This window comes from Nicotiana sylvestris, chromosome 8 (genome assembly GCF_000393655.2).
Source record: "Nicotiana sylvestris chromosome 8, ASM39365v2, whole genome shotgun sequence".
In the NCBI taxonomy this organism is placed as follows: Eukaryota; Viridiplantae; Streptophyta; class Magnoliopsida; order Solanales; family Solanaceae; genus Nicotiana; species Nicotiana sylvestris.
Genome location: NC_091064.1, coordinates 183,625,408 through 183,649,840, shown reverse-complemented (window position 1 = coordinate 183,649,840; position 24,433 = coordinate 183,625,408).

The following is a 24,433-nucleotide window of genomic DNA, read 5'->3' as shown; positions in this document are numbered from 1 at the left end:
TATGAGGCGACAAGACAGATCAACAAAAGGGTCCACGTTCGCAAAGAAATGGACACTCATTTCTCCCCAGCAAGTAAGTCCATCAGGCAGATGATTGATACAAATAGACTGGGTCGGGAATCTATGGTGCACGTCATGATCATAAGGACCAGTCAGGTCATCCAGATAAGTTTTTCTTTCCACCAAGTATTGGTTCAGAAAGATTTCTCTCCTTTTCTACCTTTTTCATTTCTTTCTAAAAATCTGTTTTGAAAGGATCTTTCAAAGTTTACTACCAGAGTCTGAAGGGGTACAAAAGCAAAATACGAAAGGGATAGGCCAAAAGCCGAGAATAAGACAAAAGGCGTCGGTCGCAAAACCAAAGGACGAATTGCGTAGAAAGTTAAGAGCGACGGAAAGAGAGTGGAAAACGACGGGTGAAGGACCTGTGGACCAAGTTCCGAGAAGGTTTCCCCGCGTAATGTCGATAAATCACGGACTCGAGGCCGAAGTGGTCAGACTCCACAGGAAAGAGAAATTAATCCGATGCAAGATAACCCTAACAGTCCTAAGGGTTATCCCCAAGCAATAAAGTTCTATGCCTTGCAGTTCCGGGAGGAAATAAAACTCCTAAAGGAATTGGTTTCGGGAGGGAAGCGGACTCCCGCAGTTTGGTTCTGTAAAGAGAAAAGCAGAAAAGGGGATAAATGGAAAACCATCCCCATCAGACAGGTCACCCCCAGCAAGCAACTTTGTCTACCAACCAGTTGTGAGGGGCACAGAATAAGAGTGAAAAGAGAAAAAGCATCCCCAGCGGGAAAAGACACCGCTGCCCACCATGATTAAAACTAACAAAGTCCTTTTGTCTGCTGCAGGAAAATAAAGGCTGATGATGGCAGAAGGATGCGATGTCAGAAAGGACACCAAAACCGGGGCAGAAAAGTTTCTGCCGTTGTCAAAAATTTTCTCGGAGGAACGAGGAAACAAATTCAAATACTTTCTGTTCTAGGTCGCCCACCAGTATAATGCGGGAATACTTTCTGTTCTAGGTCGCCCACCAGTATAATGCGGGAATACATTCTGTTCTAGGTCGCCCACCAGTATAATGCGGGAATACTTTCTGTTCTAGGTCGCCCACCAGTATAATGCGGGAATACATTCTGTTCTAGGTTGTCCACCAGTATAATGCGGGAATACTTTCTGTTCTAGGTCGCCCACCAGTATAATGCGGGAATACTTTCTGTTCTAGGTCTCACACCAGTATAATGCGGGAATACTTTCTGTTCTAGGTCGCCCACCAGTATAATGCGGAAATTCATTCTGTTCTAGGTTGCCCACCAGTATAATGCGGGAATACTTTCTGTTCTAGGTCGCCCACCAGTATAATGCGGGAATACTTTCTGTTCTAGGTCGCCCACCAGTATAATGCGGGAATACATTCTGTTCTAGGTCGCCCACCAATATAATGCGGGAATACATTCTGTTCTAGGTCACCCACCAGTATAATGCGGGAATATTCTGTTCTAGGTCGCCCACAAGTATAATGCGGGAATACTTTCAGTTCTAGGTCGCCCACCAGTATAATGCGGGAATACTTTTTGTTCTAGGTCGCCCACCAGTATAATGCGGGAATACTTTCTGTTCAAGGTCGCCCACCAGTATAATGCATGAATACTTTCTGTTCTAGGTCGCCCACCAGTATAATGCGGGAATACATTCTGTTCTAGGTCGCCCACCAGTATAATGCGGGAATACTTTCTGTTCTAGGCCGCCCACCAGTATAATGCGGGAATACTTTTTGTTCTAGGTCGCCCACCAGTATAATGCGGGAATACTTTCTGTTCAAGGTCGCCCACCAGTATAATGCGGGAATACTTTCTGTTCTAGGTCGCCCACCAGTATAATGCGGGAATACTTTCTGTTCTAGGTCGCCCACCAGTATAATGCGGGAATTCATTCTGTTCTAGGTTTCCCACCTGTATAATGCGTGAATACTTTCTGTTCTAGGTCGCCCACCAGTATAATGCTGGAATAATTTCTGTTCTAGGTCGCCCACAAGTATAATGCGGGAATACATTCTGTTCTAGGTCGCCCACCAATATAATGCGGGAATACATTCTGTTCTAGGTCACCCACCAGAATAATGAGGGAATACATTCTGTTCTAGGTCGCCCACCAGTATAATGCGTGAATACTTTCTATTCTAGGTCGCCCACCAGTATAATGCGAAAATACTTTTTGTTCTAGGTCGCCCACCAGTAGGTCGCCCACCAGTATAATGCGAAAATACTTTCTGTTCAAGGTCGCCCACCAGTATAATGCGGGAATACTTTCTGTTCTAGGTCGCCCACCAGTATAATGCGGGAATACTTTCTGTTCTAGGTCGCCCACCAGTATAATGCGGGAATACTTTCTGTTCTAGGTCGCCCACCAGTATAATGCGGGAATACTTTCTGTTCTAGGTCGCCCACCAGTATAATGCGGGAATACTTTCTGTTCTAGGTCGCCCACCAGTATAATGCGGGAATACTTTCTGTTCTAGGTCGCCCACCAGTATAATGCGGGAATACTTTCTGTTCTAGGTCGCCCACCAGTATAATGCGGGAATACTTTCTGTTCTAGGTCGCCCACCAGTATAATGCGGGAATACTTTCTGTTCTAGGTCGCCCACCAGTATAATGCGGGAATACTTTCTGTTCTAGGTCGCCCACCAGTATAATGCGGGAATACTTTCTGTTCTAGGTCGCCCACCAGTATAATGCGGGAATACTTTCTGTTCTAGGTCGCCCACCAGTATAATGCGGGAATACTTTCCGTTCTAGGTCGCCCACCAGTATAATGCGGGAATACTTTCTGTTCTAGGTCGCCCACCAGTATAATGCGGGAATACATTCTGTTCTAGGTCGTCCACCAGTATAATGCGGGAATACATTCTGTTCTAGGTCGCCCACCAGTATAATGCGGGAATACTTTCTGTTCTAGGTCGCCCACCAGTATAATGCGGGAATACTTTCTGTTCTAGGTCCCCCAACAGTATAATACGGGAATACATTCTGTTCTAGGTCGCCCACCAGTATAATGCGGGAATACTTTATGTTCTAGGTTGCCCACCAGTATAATGCGGGAATACTTTCTGTTCTAGGTCTCCCACCAGTATAATGCGGGAATACATTCTGTTCTAGGTCGCCCACCAGTATAATGCGGGAATACTTTCTGTTTCTAGGTCGCCCACCAGTATAATGCGGGAATACTTTCTGTTCTAGGTCGCCCACCAGTATAATGCGGGAATACTTTCTGTTCTAGGTCGCCCACCAGTATAATGCGGGAATACTTTCTGTTCTAGGTCGCCCACCAGTATAATGCGGGAATACTTTCTGTTCTAGGTCGCCCACCAGTATAATGCGGGAATACTTTCTGTTCTAGGTCGCCCACCAGTATAATGCGGGAATACTTTCTGTTCTAGGTCGCCCACCAGTATAATGCGGGAATACTTTCTGTTCTAGGTCGCCCACCAGTATAATGCGGGAATACTTTCTGTTCTAGGTCCCACCAGTATAATGCGGGAATACATTCTGTTCTAGGTCGCCCACCAGTATAATGCGGGAATACTTTCTGTTCTAGGTCGCCCACTAGTATAATGCGGGAATACTTTCTGTTCTAGGTCGCCCACCAGTATAATGCTGGAATACATTCTGTTCTAGATCGCCCACCAGTATAATGCGGGAATACTTTCTGTTCTAGGTCGCCCACCAGTATAATGCGGGAATACTTTCTGTTCTAGGTCGCCCACCAGTATAATGCGGGAATACTTTCTGTTCTAGGTCGCCCACTAGTAAAATGCGGGAATACATTCTGTTCTAGGTCGCCCACCAGTATAATGCGGGAATACGTTTCTGTCTTTTCATTCTGTTCTAGGTCGCCCACCAGTATAATGCGGGCATACATTTCATAATTTTGCATTCAGGCGCCCACCTGTATAACAAGAGGAATACTTTTTAGTCTTATACTGCAGATTTTGGAATCAGTAACCCTACCGGAAGGCGGAAGGTTACAGCAGGAATGCCCAGCAGGAAACAATAAAAAACCTCAGTACCGAGAAGCAGAAGGTTGCAAACTCAAGTGCATGCGTCAGAAGGAAGAAAAGACGCATTTTGAAAGATGCGGCTTGTGAACGTTAAACCATGCCCAACATAACAAATCCGATGAAGAGAGCCGTACTGCCAGAGGAACCATTGAAAAGCTTAATGAAGAAGGCCATGTCCCCAGCGGACCAAGCAAAATGATGAAAGATGGCATTCAGAAAAGGCAAATGACCAGTGTCATCCCCCAAGTCCACAAAATAAAAGCATCGGAGGAAAGCGCAAGCCGACAAGAACAAGTTGAAGATAGATGAGATCTTATGGTCCATAGTCTGGCCTAGCTTCTTGTTTTTCCTTTCAGAACAATGTAACAAGGAGATTGGTAAACGGTAACATCCTCCAGCAGCATGTAACAGCACACAACAGCAGCAAACACTACAGTCACACGGTAGTCCCAGCTACCAAAACTTCCCGAACTACATTGACCTGATTCCTTTTCAGCCCAGGATATGTAGGAAACCTCTGAAGCAAAGGTTCGGTCCAATCTTCTTCAAAAAATGCTTCACACGGAGTACTCGGACGAGCAAAAATCGCCCGCTTTATCTTTGCGCGAAAACCCTTCGTGTCTTCGGGCAAAAAGGGGCAGCTGTAAGCACGTGATTTTTGCTTCGCGGACAATCACTCCAAAAAAGAAATCAAAATAATGGCAAATGGCCTCGCTGTACAATTTTCATTTTTACGTGACATGTGTTGGTAGTCATTTGTGGTTCTGTCCATTTTTTATTTAATCCCATCAAACAAAATACAAAATATGTATGTCATGTGTAATTAAACTATAATTCGGTCATTAAAAGAAAATTCACGAAAATATGCATCTTTTATTCTAGGATGTGATTTAACCTATTTAAATATTTTAATATGGGTGAGATAAATGTGTTAAGTGTTAATTAATGGGTGTTTTTATCTCGTTTTTATTTTTAATCGTGTTTAAAATTAGAAAACAAAAGAAAAAGTGCAATTGTTTAGGAAATCGGACTTGGGCCTATTTTCATTTTTAAAATTGAGGCCCAAAATCAACCCACATCAGCCAGCCCAAGCAACCCGTCCCCAGGTCATCAAAATGACGTAGTGCAACACTAAAACTACATCGTTTCAGGGACGGTTAATCTGAGCCATACATCTCCATTGATCCAATGGCCTTTATTGGCCCTCATGACTCGACCCATTCCCATTTTAAACCGACCCCTTACTTAACCAAAACGGTACCGTATTTTTAAACTTCCCCAATCATGGCCATCAATTGTAATCAATCCAACGGCCAGGATTGAACCACCCTCCCCATATATAAACCTAACCTCTTACCCCACACCCCAAACCAGACCCCCCCTCTTCAACCACTGTTCACCATCGTCCCAGACCCCCTCCTCTCAAACCCTAAGCAGCCTTAGGTTTCCCCTCCGTAAACCCGGCCACCCGGATTCCGATGACCACCAAAATAACACCCCCGATGCACTCAACCACCCTGAACATGAATCCCTTAACCGTTCACCTCGAATCACCCCGTAGCTTCTCGAATCTTCAATCGAAGATTCGAGAAAAAAACCCGATCTACACCCCTTGACCCCAAACTCACACCACAGCATCTCCTGACCTCCCTCACCCCCTGAATGACTTTGGTTTCGTTCGAATCTGACTGGAACTGAACGGATCCCGAATCAGACCACCAAGAACCCTAGAACTTAGAGTTATGGAGGTCTATCCGAATCAGCAACAGGATCAGGGTCTAATAGACTTTTGCCGAGGTGTTCTTAGTTGAGAACACTCCGATTAAAGTCCATTCGACCCCAAAATGATCTGGTCCGAGTCCGAGCTTTTCAGTCTTAATTTCATTTCCCTGAGGTAACTCTCCTTTTCTTTTGTCCTCCTAAAATCAATCTGTCGCTCATGTTCTGGTTTGGGTTGGTTTCTGATTTGTCTGTCCATGTGTGTGAATTTTGAGTTAAATGTTTAGTTTGTTTTATAGTTTTGATGATTGTTTGCTGTATATTATAGTTTGTGTAGTCATTTAAATAAGTGTCGTCAATTAAATTCACTTGAAAGATTAGAAAATCAGGAGTTGAATTTCAGTATTGATTACTATGCCTGTTTCTTGTTGGTATTACTTGTATCGGCATGACCAACTCGTACCCTTTAATTGACACCCCTATTTGATTGGATTGGAATCATTGGCTGAATTTAGGATGAAAATTGATTGTTAGCTGTGGAAAGCTAACAAATCCACCTGAAGTCAGCATTGAGTTTAAGTTAAGTAATTAGTGGTCAGTAATTAGTTGAAATCAGAGAGGTTTATATACTGGCCATTAGGAGTTAGGGTAATACAGTAATGTGCAAAAGTCTAAGGGTAATTTTGGCATTTAACAAAGCTTGGTCAGGCATTAACTTAAGAGCATGTCAAGTGGTAATTAAAGTACTATTAACCTAATGACAATGGGGAACAAAACATAAGAGCATGGGAAGTAAATGAATACTTTAAACCCATAACTCTTGATTAGAACAATAGGACAAAGCATGGGGGACTAAGGAGTTTACCAAGAAAAATGCCTTTAGGCATGGGGAGTTAAGGGGTATGGGCAGATTACAACCTGTAGGCATCCGGGCAGCTTAACTGACCCAGATTAGCTTATAAATAAGCTGTTTCAAAACATTAAAGGGGGGACATTTTTTAGTCTTCAGAGAAAGAAAGAAAGAAAGATAAAGAAAATTTCAGAATATTGTAACCCAAACACTGTCTGAAAACTGCACAAGAGTTCAAGTTGGTCAAGCTGTCTTGGCCAATTGTTGTTCATTTGACGAGCTGTTTGTGATTGTTGAACTGCTGGTGTTGTTACATTGAATACTCTGGTTTTCTGCTAGTTCACTATCCTGTTTCTGGGATTGTTTGTTTGTTGCTCGACCACCTGTGAGCTTCATCCTTGTGGCTGTTTGTTGTTGCTGTTTATCTGTTGTTGCTGTGTTTGTTGCATACTACTCAGCTGATCATTCTCCTTCTTCTTTTGCTTTGCTATACCAGGTACACGATTAATACTGTCCATGTAACTTGAAAGTTGAGCATGAATACAAAGGAGAAGAGTTGAAGATTGTTTATTTTTAGACATAGCTTGTATACTGAATATCACGGAATGTATAGTAGTTTTACATTTCTGTTTGGATACTTGAGTTAGCTCCCATACATAGCAAATGTCAATGGTAGGGTAACTTGATATTTTATTATGTGTGTAGGTTGATAGATAAAAGGTTTGACAGTATAATAGGCTATAACTCAAAAATGAGCTATGTCTGTGATTAGCATGTCCATTAATGCATGAAAATTATCCATCATTAGTTAAATCTCCTTCCCTTTTGATAAACTGCCTTATTATAATTGATAAACCACACCTTTAAAACAAAGAACACAAGTTTACGGTCTCAACCTCATGAAGGTCGAGCCCAAGTTGAAACGGACCAAGCAGGCCCTCATCAGAAAGTCAGTGGCCCGGGCTTGGCCAACCCCGCACAAGCTGGGTTTGGGCCCATGAGATTCGATCGCTTGCCCGTAGGCGTGGCCCTGTTTCTAAATTTTGTAAAAGTATTCGGAATCCTGCTGTAAATAACCGGCAAGCATGTAATTAACTAGGGTTATTTCTGCTTTCAATTAGTAGAGACAAACGCGACAAGAAACGTAGCTGCTATAGGATATCCTATTAAAATAAAGACGGGATGAGCCTCGACAAATAAAAACACAAGATGCGGGGCCCTCGTTCAATGTATATATCAAAGCGTTCAGTTTTCCAGGGCGGGTCGTTTAGCAAATTTCACGGCCCCACCCAAAGTAATGACACGCTAGTCGCTTTAGGCGCGTATTTAATAATGCTATCTCCTTAAACTCGGGTGCACATTTATGTGATCCAAATCCAAATCTCAACGGAATCGAAATGTGTCTCTAATCACGGGTATATTGATTATGGCGTGGTCCGAGATGCATTTCAATGACGTTGCAAATTCTTTAATAATAAATGAGACGAGCCTCGACAAACAAATGTACAAGTCGCGGGGCCCTCTAAATGTATATATTAAAATACTTAGAATTCGGGACAGGCAGTGTAGCGAATTTTACGGCCTTCCCCAAAATAACAATATGCTAGTTGCTTTAGGCACGTCTTAATAATTTATTTTCCTTAATTCGGGTGCACATTTATGTTACCCAAATCCAAATCTCAACCGAGTCGAGATATGTCAATAACTACGGGTGCATTGATGTGACGTGGTTCGAGATATATTTTCACGACGTTGCAATTCTCGTAAAAAATAATAATAAAAGCGGTCAAGAGTTAAAATTTGCACATAAGTTCATATTTGTATAAAATCAGATAATCAAGCCGAATATAACAGTTGAGCGACCGTGCTAGAACCACGGAACTCGGGAATGCCTAACACCTTCTCCCGGGTTAACAAAATTCCTTATCCGGATTTCTGGTACGCAGACTGTAATATGGAGTCATTCTTTTCCTCGATTCGGGATTAAAATTGGTGACTTGGGACACCCTAAATCTCCCAAGTGGCGACTCTGAAATAAATAAACCAATCCCGTTTCGATTGTCCTTTAATTGGAAAAAACTCCCTTGCACCCTCTCAGGTACGGAAAAAGGAGGTGTGACAAATACAAAGTCATTCTAACATCTCTTGGCGGAACCAATCATGTGAAACACAGCAAAGTCGACCCTATTGGTCTCCACTATCCCCATGTTCTACACCTCATGGCAGCGGTCAAGATAATCCTGTGGATCCTTAAAAGTTTCACCACTGTAGTGAACTGGAAAGAGCTTGGTGAACTTGTCCAATCTCAACAAATCCTCGTGAGTCATAGCACGACCATCATCGGCATGTGCCGCAACAGCTGGCTTAACTACTCCAACTAGCTGAACTGCTGGAGTCTGATACAGGGAAGCCACCTGCTCTAGAGTGTGAGTAGTAGGAGTCTGTGCTCTTTGTCTATCCTGAGAGACGGCTGATGCCATGGGAAATGTGCCAGTCTGGGCTACACTCTCCATCTGGCCCACCAGACGGACCAAAGCATCATGTAGCACTAGGGTGCGATGAACCCCTCTAGGACCTAAGCTGGTCCTGCTGGAACGGTCTAGGCTGGAGCCTCCTCATCAAACTCTACCTGAGGCTCCACCGCTGGTGCTGCTGCTCGAGCTCTGGGCTGAGCATATCCCTAGCCCCTGCCTCGATGTCACGACCCCCAAATCGGACCCGGTCGTGATGGCGCCTCTCGTGAAGACAAGGCCAGCCGACACAATCCCCAAGTTCATTTTAAAAGTTTTAATAAGTCAATTAAAGCCTTTTTAGTCAATCAAGTATTTCATAATGTAAGTTTAAAATAACAGTGCTGAAATAGATACATCCCGACATCGGGGTGTCTCAAGTCACGAGCATCTACTAAGATCTAAAATACAATGAAATTCCTGTAAATGTACTAAATACAGTCTAATGACATCAAAGGGAGAAAATCAGTACGGTGGACGTTGGGCAGCTACCTTGCTAAACTCCAAAGACTCTGTCTCTGATCAACCAATACCCGCTACCGGGTGCAGAAATACCTGGATCTGCACACAAGGTGCAGGGAGTAAAGTGAGTACTCCAACTCAGTGAGTAATAATCATAAGTAAAGACTGAGTGATAGGAAAACACAAAAAGTACAACAACATGTTGTATAGAGTAGTACAAAACCAGTAAGAAAGCAATGAAGCTGTGAAATCTCTTAAAGCACCTCAGCTCAGTTTAAACTTCTTTAAAAATGACTTTTTAACAGTTAAGCAACTGAGTGCAAGGCAATTAGAATAGATAAGCATAGAAAATCCACCCCTCGGGCACAAATACACAATTAAACGGGTAAATGACAGACAAATAAGGTAGATAAGCACATAAAGGATTGTCCCTCGGGCACAATGTCAACAATACCAGCCCTTCGGGCTATATCTCACATCACAATGGGTACTCGCGCTCACTAGGGGTATGCAGACTCCTAGAGGGTCCCCTTACGGCTCAAGCGCAATATCAAGTCATCTCGTGGCATCATCACTAGGCTCTCGGCCTCATATCAACAAGCCACCTCGTGGCGTACAAATCTCAGGCCCTCGGCCTCATAATCATAATCAGTGTATCACCGATGCAGTGTGCAGCCCGACCCAAAAGTATCCTCACAGCACAGGCCCTCGACCTTACTCAGTCAAAATCACATAAGCCACTCAGGCAACAGTAAAACATGATGCTCAACCCAAAATATTATTTGAAATATCATTTGATATATTAAAATAGAGTAAACATGGCTGAGTTAAGAAAATAGTGAAATATAGCATGACAAAGTACAAGTATAAAGTCAAACACAGTGAGGAAACACCAATAACAATCCCCTAAGAGTTCAAATAGTTGGCACGAGGCACAAATATGGCATTCAGCCCAAATCATGATGTTCACAAATAGATTTCAGTCAAATACGCGGTAAAATAGTCATTTGGGATGGACTAAGTCACAATCCCCAATAGTGCATGAGCCCACGCTCGTCATCAAGCGTGTGTGTCACCTCAATATAGCACAACGATGTGCCATCCGGGGTTTCATACCCTTAGAACATCATTTACATTACTTACCTCGATCCGGACCAATCTCTAGCCCGTGATACCTTTGCCCTCACGAATCGACCTCCGGATGCTCCAAATCTACCCATAATCAGAACATAACCATTAAAATATGCTAAAGGAACAAAGCCCACTCGAAAATATCCCACTTACATCAAAAATCCCGAAATTGCTCAAACTCGGCCCCGGGGCCCACGTCTCAGAATCCAACAAAATTAACATCAATAGAATCCTCATCCTCTCACGAGTCTATACATATCAAGAACATCAAAATCGGACCTCAAATCCCCACTCAAATGTCTCTTAATCTCAAGCCCTAATCCCTCAATTTTCTTCCTTAATTTCCACTAATACCATGATTAAACAATGGAAAAATGATCACAAACATGAGTAATGAAGCTCGGGGAACTTACCCAACTGATTCTCTTCGATTTTCCCTTGAATTCACTGCCCTAGCTCGCTTCCCGTCTTAAAAAATGGAGAACTTTAGTAAAATTTCGCAAAGGAACATTATATACTTTCTGACCCCAGGCGTTTTCGCACATGCGGTCCATTTCCCGCTTCTGCGACTAAAACCACCGCATCTGTGGTTTTAATTAAATTGCCAGTTACCACATCTGCAGTTTAAAACTCGCACCTACGCTACCGCAGGTGCGCCCACGCCACCGCTTCTGCGATTCCTAAGGACTTATACTTGGTCGCATATGCAGCTGCCTTCCACTTCTGCGATCATCGCACCTGCGGTCTCCCAACCGCAGGTGCGTTTATGACAGAACCAAATGCTTCAGCTGCAAAACTCAATTCCAAATCCTTCCGTTACCCGTCCGGAATCACCCCGAGGCCCTCCGGACCTCAACCAAAAATACAAACATATCCCATAAGCTTATTCAAACTCGTTCCAACCTTCGAAATGCTCAAAACAATATTAAAACACCAAAATCACATCAAATTCAAGCCTAGGATTCCAAACTCTTCCGAATTCCACTTTTGATCAAAAACCCAACCAAACCACGTCCGAATGACATGAAATTTTGCACACACGTCCCAAATGCCACAACAGAACTACTGCAACTTCCGGAATTCCATTCTGACACCTAGATCAAAATCTCACCTATCAACCGGAAAACGCCAAAAAATCTCAATTTCGCCAATTCAAACCTAAACCTTCCACGGACTTCCAAAATGCATTCCAATCACGCTCCTAAGTCCCAAATCTCCTAACGGAGCCAACCATATCATAAAAATTCTGATCAGAGATGATATACTAACAAGTCAAACCTTTCAAATTTCAAGCTACAAACTGAGAACTGTTCTTCCAAATTCATTCTGATTACCCTGAAAACCAAAACCAACTATTTACATAAGTCATAATACATCACACGGGGCAAGTCATGCCCGAGAACTAGCGAGCAAAGTGTAAAAGCTCAAAATGACCGGTCGGGTCGTTACATCCTCCCCCCACTTAAACATACGTTCGTCCTCGAATGTGCCCAAAGTTGTTCCGAAAACCATCAAATCGTTGTGTAACCTTACCATGCCTATACCCGGGGGTGATCCTACGTCACCCTATCTCATATAGGTCTGATAACACAATGTAACTGAAATTTCACAATCCATCCTAGCCCATAAACCTTAGAACCACATTTCCACTTCTGAAATCATCCACCAGATCAGAATCTCACATCTATACTCTAAATAAACCGGTTTAGAACCACATTTCCACTTCTGAAATCATGCACCAGATCAGAATCTCACATCTATACTCTGAATAAGCCCAAACAAGCAGTAATAATCCATACCTACAACCTCAGGTGCAATTACATGATACACCACATAACTCAAATGATTGTAGCGATAACTTCGAATCATAGCAGCTGCACACAACACACAGATACTGATAGAAAACCTCTTATCAACTAAAGTCTCATTCCAACACTTTCATATACTGCCAATGACAAATGAAACACGCAGTAAACCATAACCATCTCTCAGATCAACCATTCATGAAGCCACTTCTCCCTTGGCAAAGACCATAGCAAATTTTTGAGCTGAACCTCGATATTTTCCTTCAAATCATGCTAAAATCGAATCCGTTCATATTCATTAAAGATCCTAACGATCTTATCTAATCCAACACAACTACTCTAGTGACATGACACATCAATACAGACTAAAGCCACAACTTGCGCAATCCGCGCACCAATAAGCATCAATTCGAACATACTCAAATCATGAAAATGACTAAATTGAAAGAGCTGCACCGCAAGCTCACCAGTACCACCACACACAATGTTGAGAACCCGTCACGCATAGAAACAGAACACACGAATCTAACCCACAGGATCATACCTCTACGTAGCTTCGCTCCAATGCACGACCTCATCCAAACACTAGTCCACATGAAACACCTCAAGTCACATTGCTCAAAATTGATAACCATGTGCAATATGATGTCTAAAACCAAAGCAATCATCATAACCACCATGAAGCAATTGACATAACATTACACAAACCCAAAAGGACATAACCAATACGCCATCCACCGAGCAATACCCAGTACTCTTCCCGCTCGACTTCCACTATGAAACCCCAATGGAACCGCAACATATGTGCCTATAACCAACAAATCATACCGTCTCGCAACACAGAAAAGTAATTCATAGATCACCTCAGAACACTAATAGCTCAAAACAACCGAATCAACACATCCCTCACCAATAGCGACTCGAAGTCAACAAAGTCGTCTCAATGCAGAACACACATCCATATAGGTTTACCAGTGAACCCCTTATCAAGGAGTTCTGGAAGCTACTCCTTCAACTCCTCTTACTCTATCGGCGCCATACGATACGATGCCTAGCACCAAATCAATACTGAAATCAACAACCCTGTCCGGCGACATGCCCGACAACAAGAAACACATCCGAAAAAGTCCCCCATCTCTAGAACTGAATCAATGGTAGAAGTCTCTGCACTGACATCCATCATGAAGGCCAAATAAGAAAGACAACCCTTCCTAGCCATCCACTGGTTCTTCAAAAATGACACCAACCTACTGGGAACATAGTCCGCCGAACCTCGCCACTCAATCCGTGGCATTCCCGGCATAGCCAACGTCGCCGTCTTAGCGCAACAACCCAGAATAACACAACACTGAGACAACCAATCTATACCCAATAACATATCCAAAATCTAACATACCAAGCAACAAGGATCCACTCGGGTCTCCGAACCCCCAATAGTTACCATACCAAACCGATATACGCGGTCCACAACCACGACCTAACCTGTTTATGAGAACTCCCAGTCTCCAACTCCATATAGCACATGAATCTTTACATCCGATCTAAATTCCACCATCCCAATATACCACACACCTCAAACACCCAATCATTCCACGAGAGGTACTCTTATAATTCTTTTGTTCCACCAGGCAAACTCGAATATCATCAGTCGTTCTATCAAGAGAGTGTCGTAATACTAGTGAAAGTATCATCAACTCAAACACGTGCCCTTTTTTTTGAAAATACAGACTCTCATCCAGCCATACCAGTTAATAATATCATTTCCCTAATCATCTAAAGATCGTTTCCCTAATCATCTAAAGATTATGTTGCCTAAGAATTTGTGATCTTCCTTCAAGAGCTTAACCGTGACCTCTCACATGCAAATATCGATGCTACGCAACATATCGCACATACCATATCACCCTAGGATACACATAAGAACTTCATACCCCTTCCGGGTCACAAGAAGCTACGTACTCAACTAGCCAATAACTTTTCCATTAGACCTCATCTGGGAGAAAATCACTATACATCCTATGCTCCTCATGCCCGTGGAAAATATACACCTCTAACTGTGGTAGAATCACCAAGAACTTTTCGAATTCCATTCGCACAAAACTAAACTGTTAGGACTAAATCCTTCTAACTCAACCAAGCTACACAGGCCACTAAAAACCCAAGTGAATTGCCGCAAAACACCTGCAGAAACTCATTACCTCGTAATCACCCAAAGGACTAATTATATTTTTACCATGCTGATCCGGCCTACTACAAAGCTATCCTATTGATCCTAGTTCCTTCTAAATTACCTTCAAATTGATACTTCTCCTTGCCATAACACCACAATTCCTCAACCCAGACTTACCACATGAGACCCAAACATAAAACCACATCATCTAAGGCTCACAAGCCACCGAACTCTCTCTTAAATATTCCCAAACGCATCACATTCAAAATACCTACCATAAAGAGATTTCCCTGCGGATCCAAATCCATTACCTTCACCTTCTGATACTGATACATAGAATCCCATGATGATATAGAAATACCACGAGTCTTGACACCCTTCACTGCAAACTTCAGTTTCTAGCCAAAAATACAACTCGAATATTTCCACTTATTTCATGAAAAATCATGAACCCCCTAGAACCATTCCCAAGAACCATTCACTCTACTCAAACTACAATTAGCCTGACCAAACGAATCGAACAACCTGTGCCTCATTAGCACTACGACACCGCAGATGTAACCTCATCCTAAAACAACCAAGCAACTTCCTGCTCTATGCACCGAGCATCCTTTACCAACAACAACTCACGACATTCCGTGATTCTCACACACCTATGAATCATACTATAACCTTTGTCAAGAATTTTCCTTTACTTGAGCCATCTTCGGTCTCAATCTCCGTAGGCCATAACTGATTCTCCCATACGCCTCAAACTGGAACCAACATAGCATATAATCGTGCAATCAACTAATCAATAGCAGACTCCCCCCACTTGGCTCGAAGCCATAGTTCAAAACACACTCAATAACTCATAACACATATACTCTATTGCTACCATAGTACCATAGTGAGATTAAACTCGATCCTTCATAAGTTTGTGAAACACAGACCATCTGGTACTTTAACTCTTATGCAAATCTTGCATTCAATCTCGTAACAGTTAAACCCACTCTCTTAAGCGACCCAAACTTAAATTGCAACACATATATTTCACTTGTACATGAGATCTTCTAACGGACAACATAAGGATCACACAACCTCAGAACACTCCACAGGAGATAACCCACCTATTTTACCTCAACCTAGCATTTCTTTATACCCTTCCACCTTCATAACCATTACGCAACCAATTAATCTTCTTGAGTCTTAACCCATATCGCAACGTGAAACTTACTTCACTCCCAACTAGGAAACATGAAAAGATTCTTCACACACCCGGGGCTATACCTCAAATTAAGATGGAAATCAAGCACCTAGTAGTTCTTCTATCCTCCAGTAGACACTTCTCGTCGCTTCCAAATCATATAAATGCATCTCGCAGTCGTAACATACTCATCGCATAGCCATCCAGCCATCACTTTTGCTAATAGGGACACTTCCAAACATATCAGTTCAAAAACACATGCTCTCACAATCAACACCTCGGTGCTCAAGCTATAGGCAAAAATCCGACCTCGAGTCCCCCAGACTGGCCCAACATCAACACACAAAGACCATATCTCGCCCCTCGATCAGGGAACCACAAGCCATTGATTCACATCTGATACTGAGCGCTCATGTGCGCATACGAACGCGTGGAAGGAATTCAAAGAGTTACTTTTCAAGCTGAATCAAGGACACACGATAAGAATTCAAGAATGTGAAGTTCTTCCTAAAGGTTCTGTAGCCTCCCGAGGATAAGTACAGACGTCTCCGCACCGATCCGCGAGACTATACTAAACCTGCTCATGACTCGTGAGACCTATGTAACCTAGGCTCTAATACCAACTTGTCACGACCCCCAAATCGGACCCGGTCATGATGGCGCCTCTCGTGAAAAGAAGGCCAGCCGACACAATCCCCAAGTTCATTTCAAAAGTTTTAATAAGTCAATTTAAAGTTTTTTAGTTAATCAGGTATTGCATAATGTAAGTTTAAAAGAACAGTGCAGAAATTTCTGTAAATGTACTAAATACAGTCTAATGACATCAAAGGGAGAAAAGCAGAGCGACGGACGTCGGGCAGCCACCTTGCTAAACTCCAAAGACTCTGTCTCTAATCAACCAATATCTGCTACCAGGTGTAGAAATACCTGGATCTACACATAGGGTGCAGGGAGTAAAGTGAGTACTCCAACTCAGTGAGTAATAATCATAACTAAAGACTGAGTGATAGGAAAACACGAAAAGTACATCAACATGTTGTATAGAGTAGTACAAAACCAGTAAGAAAGCAATTAAACTGTGAAATCTCTTGAAGCACCTCAGCTCAGTTTAAACTTCATTAAAAATGACTTTTTAACAGTTAAGCAACTGAGTGCAAGGAAACTAGAACAGATAAGCACAGAAAATCCGCTCCTCGGGCACAAATACATAATTAAACGGGTAAATGACAGACAAATAAGACAGATAAGCACATAAAGGATTGCCCCTCAGACACAATGTCAACAATACTAGCCCATCAGGCTATATCTCATATCACAATGGGTACCCGCGCTCACTGGGGTGTGCAGACTCCTGGAGGAGCCCCTTACGGCCCAAGCGCAATATCAAGCCATCTCGTGGCATCATCACTAGGCTCTCAGCCTTATATCAACAAGCCACCTCGTGGCGTACAAATCTCAGGCCCTCGGCCTCATAATCATAATTAGTGTATCACCACTGCGGCGTGCAGCCCAACCCAAAAGTATCCTCACAGCCCTCGGCCTTACTACGTCAAAATCACATAAGCCGCTCGGGCAATAGTAAAACATGATGCTCAGCCCAAAATATTATTTGAAATATCATTTGATATATTAAAATAGAGTAAACATGGGTGAGTTAAGAAAACAGTGAAATATAGAATGTTGAGTACAAGTATAAAGTCAAACACAGTGAGGAAACGCCAATAACAATCCCCTAAGGGTTCAAATAGTTGGCACAAGGACCAAATATGGCATTCAATCCCAAAACACGATGTTCACAAATAGATTTCAGTCAAATACGCGGTAAAATAGTCATTTGGGATGGACTAAGTCACAATCCCCAACAGTGCATGACCCCACGCTCGTCATCAAGCATGTGTGTCACCTCAATATAGCACAACGATGTGCCATCCGAGGTTTCATACCCTCATAACATCGTTTACAATCATTCCTCACCTCGATCCAGACCAATCTCTAGCCCCTTAATGACTTTGCGCTCACGAATCGACCTCCGGATGCTCCAAATCTAGCCATAATCAAAACATAACCATTAAAATATGCTAAGGGAACAAATCCCACTCGAAAATATCCCATTTACATCAAAAATCCTGAAAATGCTCAAACCCGACCCCTAGGCCCACGTCTCGAAATCTAACAAAATTAACATCAATAGAATCCTCATCCTCCCACTAGTCTATATATATCAAGAACGTCAAAATCGAACCTCAAATGGCTCCTCAAATCCCCACTCAAAGGTCTCTTAATCTCAAGCCCTAATCCCTCAATTTTCTTCCTTAATTTCCACTAATACCATGATTAAACAATGGAAAAATGATCACAAACATGAGTAATGAAGCTCAGGGAACTTACCCAACTGATTCTCTTCGATTTTCCCTTGAATTCACTGCCCTAGCTCGCTTCCCGTCTTAAAAAATGGAGAACTTTAGCAAAATTTTGCGAACGAACATTATATACTTTCTGACCCAAGCATTTTCGCACCTGCGGTCCATTTCCCTCTTCTGCGGTATCGCTTCTGCGACTAAAACCACTGCATCTGCGGTTTTCATTAAATTGTCAGTTACCACAACTACGGTTAAAAACTTGCACCTGCGCTACCGCAGGTGCGCCCACGCCACCGCTTCTGTGGTTCCAGAGGACTTCCACTTGGCCGCATATGTGGCTACCTTCCGCTTCTACGATCATTGCACTAGCGGTCTACCAACCGCAGGTGCGTTTATGACAGAACCAAATGCTTCGGCTGCAAAACTCAATTCCAAATCCTTCCGTTACCCGTCTGGAATCACCCCGAGGCCCCCGGGACCTCAACCAAAAGCACAAACATATCCCATAACCTTATTCAAACTCGTTCCAACCTTTGGAACGCTCAAAACAACATTAAAACACCAAAATAACATCAAATTCAAGCCTACGATTCCAAAATCTTCCGAATTCCGCTTTTGATCAAAAACCCAACCAAACCACGTCCGAATGACCTAAAATTTGGCACACACGTCCCAAATGCCGCAACGAAACTACTGCAACTTCCAGAATTCCATTCCGACCCCTATATCAAAATCTCACCTATCAACCGGAAAAAAAATCTCAATTTCGCCAATTCAAACCTAAACCTTCCACGGACTTCCAAAATGCATTCCGATCAAGCTACTAAGTCCCTAATCTTCTAACGGAGCTAACCAAATCATAAAAATTCCGATCCGAGATCATATACTAATAAGTCAAATCTTGGTCAAACCTTTCAAATTTCAAGTTTCAAACTGAGAACTGTTCTTCCAAATTCATTCCGATTACCCTGAAAACCAAAACCAATGATTTACATTAAGTCATAATACATCACACAGGTCTAGTCATGCCCAAGAACTGACAAGCAAAGTGCAAAAACTCAAAACGACCGGTCGGGTCGTTACACTCGTCCTCTGGCATGGACTCGTTCTCTACCCCTCGTAGGAGCTGCCACTAGGGGCTCTGGCTGCTGCTCAACTGAAGATGCGGTACGTGTTCTCACCATCTATGAGAGAACAAGAGTAGAAGAGTTCAATTGGCAATGAGAGAACAATTTCGCACGACAAAGAAAAATAGAAGTGACATTGTTCCTAAACTCTGTAGCCTCTAAGAGATATGTATAGACGTCTCTGTACCGATCATCCAGACTCTACTAAGCATGTTCGTGAATTGTGATACCTAGGAAATCTAGTGCTCTGATACCAACTTGTCACGACCCGGAATTCTTACCGTCGGGACCGTGATGGCTCCTAACATTTCACTCGCTAGGTAAGCCAACATTAGAGATTATTAAGCCAAATTCTTAAACCTTTCAGTGATTAGCAACAATTAACCCATAACAAGTTAAAATGAGTGCGGAAATCGATAACAATCTTAATATTTATACACTACTACCCAGAATCTGGAGTCACAACTCACGAACTTCTAAGATTAACTACAAGTAATTTGTCTGAAGGAAATACAATTGTTTTCGATACAAATGAAACAACAAAGAGAAAGTATAGAAGGGGACGCCAGGGCCTATGGACTCCAATAGGACTACCTTGGGTCTCCGATCAGATGAAGCCAGTAACTAAGTCAGGATCAACTCGGTCCAGTACAAAAATCTGCACATAAAGTGCAGAGTGCAGTATCAGTACAACCGACCCCATGTACTAGTAAGTGTTGAGCCTAACCTCGGCAAAGTAGCGACGAGGCTAAGACAAGACACCCAGGAAAGCAACCTGTAAAGTATAACAATATATATACACAAATAATAGAAATAAAAGAAACCTGACAATTAATATTGGGAGGGGGACATGCTGAGGGGATCACAAGATAAAGAATCAAAACAGTGTTAAGAACTTGATCGACTAATATGCCTTAAACAGATAAAAGCAAGTAAACATAGTAAAGGAAACTACACAGCATCACCCTTCGTGCTTTTACTATCAACCTCACCATACGAAACAATAGAAACAAGACGGCATCACCCTTCGTGCATTAACTCTCTCAAAACATGGCACAACATCACCCTTCGTGCATTAACACTCACAGAATGACACGGCATCACCCTTCGTGCATTTATCACTCACAAAACATGCCACAACATCACCCGTCGTGCATTAACACTCTCCCTCACCAAAATAAGGGACAATAATTATGGGGAGATAGAAATGACAACAACAAGTCTTACTTCAATATTTGATTACACAATATCAACCTAAACTTTGAGTGAATACTCAATACTAAGGTCCGTAAACATGATAAAAATGCTCAACATAACGAGTATCTAGTCTAAGCATGGATAATATGATCAAAGAAAGCAATAATTACAAGAACAAGATCCACTCGCATGCTATATCTCGACAACAATGCATAGGTACTCATCACCTCACCTATACGTTGTACCTAACATTCAAACACGTAGCAAATAGGCAAATAAGACCTAATCCCTCAATACAGGGTGAACCACGACACTTACCTCGCTCTAACGGCCAAACCCAAAACTCAACCACTGCTTTTCCCTTCACATAAGCCTCCGGACCAATAGAATCTAGCAAGTTTCCGACCAAAGGATTCAATTTAAGCCTTAGGAACTAATCACGATAGCAAAGGATTCAATTTAGGCTATTTTGAAAAAGTAAACAAAAAGTCAACACCCCAGCTTGGTCCAAACCCGAAATTCGGACCAGAACCGGATTACCCAGTCACCCCCGAGCCCGGATATATAATTAGTTTTGGAATTCGACCCCAATTTGACATCTAAATCCCAATTTCCCAAATCCCTAGTTTCTACCCAGAAATCCCCAATTCCACCATGAAAGCTTTAGATTTTAAGTTAAAATCGTTTAAAATGAAGTGAAAGATTGAAAGAAACTAGTTTAGAATCACTTATCTATGATTTGGAGAAGAAATGGTCTTTGAAAAATCGCCTAGAGGGTTTCTTGTTTTAAAAGTTTTGAAAAATGAGGAAAAATCCCGTCTAAGTTATGTTTTACACAGCTGCAAATGTCGCAAATGCGACCAGGGGATCGCAATTGCGAATCCCGCATTTGCGAGAAATCCTTCACAATTGTGAAGCTTCCCCAGCCATGTTGTCTTCGCAAATGTGAATAATTGTTAGCAAATGCGGCCTGTGATGATCGAAATTGCAATCCTGAACTTCGCAAATGCGAAGGTTCCCTTCCAGCCCCACTGCTCGCAAATATGATACTTCTTCACAAATGCGAGGCTCGCATTTGCAAGCCAGACCTCGCAAATGCGAAGTCTGCAGACCTAAAGCACACCAGCTATGATTCCTAAGTTCAATTCGCACTGTAGCCTATCCGAAACTCACCCGAGCCCTTGGAGCTCCAAACCAAACATGCACACGAGTCTTAAAACATCATATGAACTTGCTCGTGAGATCAAATCGCCAAAATAACACCTAGAACTATGAATTTAGCACCAAATCACATGAAATTTTTAAGAAAACTTTGAAACTTCTAATTTCTCAACCGGACGTCCGAATCACGTCAAACCAATTATGTTTCTCACCAAATTTCATAGACAAGTCATAAATATTACATTGGACATGTACCGAGCTCCGGGACCAAAATATAGACTTGGTATCAACAAGGCCAAACATCAATCAATTTTTAAAAACCATTAGATTTTCAGACTTTTAATTTTCAATAAAAATTCATATCTCGGGCTAGGGACCTCGGAATTCAATTCCGGGCATACGCTCAGGTCCCATATTTCAATACAGACCTACCGGGACCGTCAAAATATGGGTCCAGGTCCATTTTATCAAATCATTGACCGAAGTCAACCAAAATTAACTCTTAAGGCAAAAATTGTTGTTTTTATCAATTTTTAGCATATAAATCTTCCAAATCAATACTCGGACTGTGCATGCAAATTGAGGAAGGCTAGAATGAGTTTATTAAGGCTTCTAATCACATAGTTTGGTTCTAAATCATAAGATGACATGTCGGGTCATCACAGCTAAGTATTTGGCATAATTTATTTTGTATTAGGACCAACTTCAATTCAGTATCTCGCATCACAATCCAATTTTTAGCGGTCTTCATAAGACAAATCTAGAGATTATATATTTTGTATTAAGACCAACTTCAGTTAGGAATCTCGTATCACCATCCAATCGTTAACAGTCTTCATAAAATAAAATCTAGAGTTTTTATTTTTATTTTTTTATTTTGTATTAGGACCAACTTTTGTTTAGTATCTCGTGTCACCATCCAACCTTTAACAGTCTTCATACAATAAAATCTAGAGATTATAGTGTCATGACCCCAAACCCGGAGCCAGCCGTGATGGCGCCTCTCGTGAAGACAAGGCCAGCCAACACACTTCCAATTCATTTTAAGCAATTATAATAATAAATAATAAGACTTTATCATAATAAAATCCCAAAATAAGGTGAATACTATAGTTGCGGAATAGACATAGCCCGACATCGGGGTGTCACCAGTTATGAGCATAATAATACTATAAGTCTGAAAGAGTCTACTCAATTATTACATAACTAAAATAGAAGAAAATAAGATAGAGAGAGAAGCACTAGGCTACGAACGCCGAGCAGCCACCTAGTGAATCTCTGAAGTCTGTTGGAAGCTCTCAACCCTCACAAGCAGGACCTGTAGTGCCTGAATCTGCTCACGGGGAGCAGGGAGTAAAGTGAGTACTCCAACTCAGTGAGTAATAATATTAAATGGAGACTGAGCAATAGCAAATCACATAAAGGCATATCAACAGGCTATAAAGAAGAAGTAAAATCCAGTAAAAACATTGAAACAGTGGAAATATGTAAAGTCACTTTAGTTCATTTTAAACAACTTTAGAAATGCCTTTTTAACAATTAAGCAAGTAAATAATAGGCAACTAGAAAAGATAAACACATAAAGAATTGCCCATTGGGCACAATACCAACAGAATCAACCCCTCGGGCAAACACATGGAACAATATCAGCCCCTCGGGCTATATCTCACATCACAATTGGTACTCGTGCTCACTGGGAGTGTTAAGACTCCTGGAGGGGCCCCTTACGGCCAAAGCACAATATCAAGCGATCTCGTAGCATAATCACACAGCTTTCAGTCTCATATCAACAAGCCACCTCGTGGCGTACAAATCTCAGGCCCTCAACCTCATAATCATAATTAGGTGCTTCCTCACAACATAGGCCCTCGGCCTTACTCATTCAGAATCTCACAAGCCACTCGAACAACAGTAGAACAAGATGCGCAGCCCAAAAGATCATTTTAAGTGTTAAAGTAGAGTAAGCATGGCTGAGTTATGAAAACAGTAGAATATAGCATGACTGAGTTCAAGTATAAAGTCAAAACAGTGAGGAAATATCAGTAAAAATCGCCTAAGGGTTCAAATAGTTGGCACAAGGCCCAAATATGGCATTCAACCCAAAACATGATGATAGCAAATAGTTTTCAATCAAATACGCGGTAAAACAGTCATTCGGGATGGACTAAGTCACAATCCCAACGGTGCACGACCCCACACTCGTCATCTAGCGTGCGCGTCACCTCAATATAGCACAACGATGTGCAAATCCAGGGTTTCATACCCTTAGGACAACATTTACAATCATTACTCACCTCAATTCGGTCCAAACTCTAGCCTGCGATGCCTTTGCCCTTCTAATCGGCCTCCACTCGGGTCAAATCTATCCAAAATCAGAATCACAATGTCAAAATATGCTAAGGGAACGAAGCCCATGCAAAAATAATCAAGTTATAGCATAAATCCCGAAATTAACCAAAACCCGACCCCCGGGCCCACATCTCAGAATTTGATAAAATTCACATCAATAGATTCCTTGTCTCCCCACGAGTTCATACATATCAAAAGTGCCAAAATCCGACCACAAATGGCCCCCCAAATCCCCATGTCAAGGTCTTCAATACCAAGCCCTAATCCCTCAATTTTCTTCCTTAATTTCCACTAATACCATGACTAAACAATGGAAAAATGATCATAAACATGAGTAATGAAG